The sequence below is a fragment of the Thamnophis sirtalis genome, unplaced genomic scaffold (genome assembly GCF_051295495.1).
Source record: "Thamnophis sirtalis isolate CommonGarterSnake01/CBP01778 unplaced genomic scaffold, rThaSir2_p1.2 scaffold_13, whole genome shotgun sequence".
NCBI lineage: Eukaryota > Metazoa > Chordata > Lepidosauria > Squamata > Natricidae > Thamnophis > Thamnophis sirtalis.
In genome coordinates, this window is record NW_028261393.1 from 56,089,520 (window position 1) to 56,090,464 (window position 945).

Here is a 945-nt window from a genome sequence, read left to right on the forward strand (position 1 = left end):
CCCTTGGCGTGTTTCTCTTTCATCCATTGGTGATTGATAGCGTCAAATTCAAGACACGGGGAAGGCCTTGAATTTGGCTATTCCCGTCCGCTATTGGCTCTGCTGTTTAACACAGCTTTTTGGATTTTTTTTCCCCCGTTCACGGAAGGCACGTAGTTTATTTTATTTTATTTCTCAACAGGCACAAGGAAACAAATATGAAAAACACATGAAAAAAATGGCACAAATAAATGGATATAAATAAGCGAAACGTAGCCATGAACACATTATTAGAGCCGAGGTGACTCAGTGGTTAGGGTGCAGCACTGCAGGCTACTTCAGCTGACTGCAGTTCTGCAGTTCGGCTGTTCAAATCTCACCGGCTCAAAGGTTGACTCAGTCTTCCATCCTTCCGAGGTGGGTAAAATGAGGACCCGGATTGTTGGGGGCAATATGCTGACTCTGTAAACCACTTAGAGAGTGCTAAAAGCCCTATGAAGCAGTATATAAGTCTAACTGCTATTGCTATGTAGAGCCGAGGTGGCACAGTGGTTAAATGCAGCACTGCAGGCTACTTCAGCTGACTGCAGTTCTGCAGTTCGGCTGTTCAAATCTCACCGGCTCAAGGTTGACTCAGCCTTCCATCCTTCCGAGGTGGGTGAAATGAGGACCCGGATTGTTGTTGGGGGCAATATGCTGACTCTGTAAACCACTTAGAGAGGGCTAAAAGCCCTATGAAGCAGTATATAAGTCTAACTGCTATTGCTATGTAGAGCCGAGGTGGCACAGTGGTTAAATGCAGCACTGCAGGCTACTTCAGCTGACTGCAGTTCTGCAGTTCGGCTGTTCAAATCTCACTGGCTCAAAGGTTGACTCAGCCTTCCATCCTTCCGAGGTGGGTAAAATGAGGACCCGGATTGTTGTTGGGGGCAAATATGCTGACTGTAAACCGCTTAGAGAGGGCTG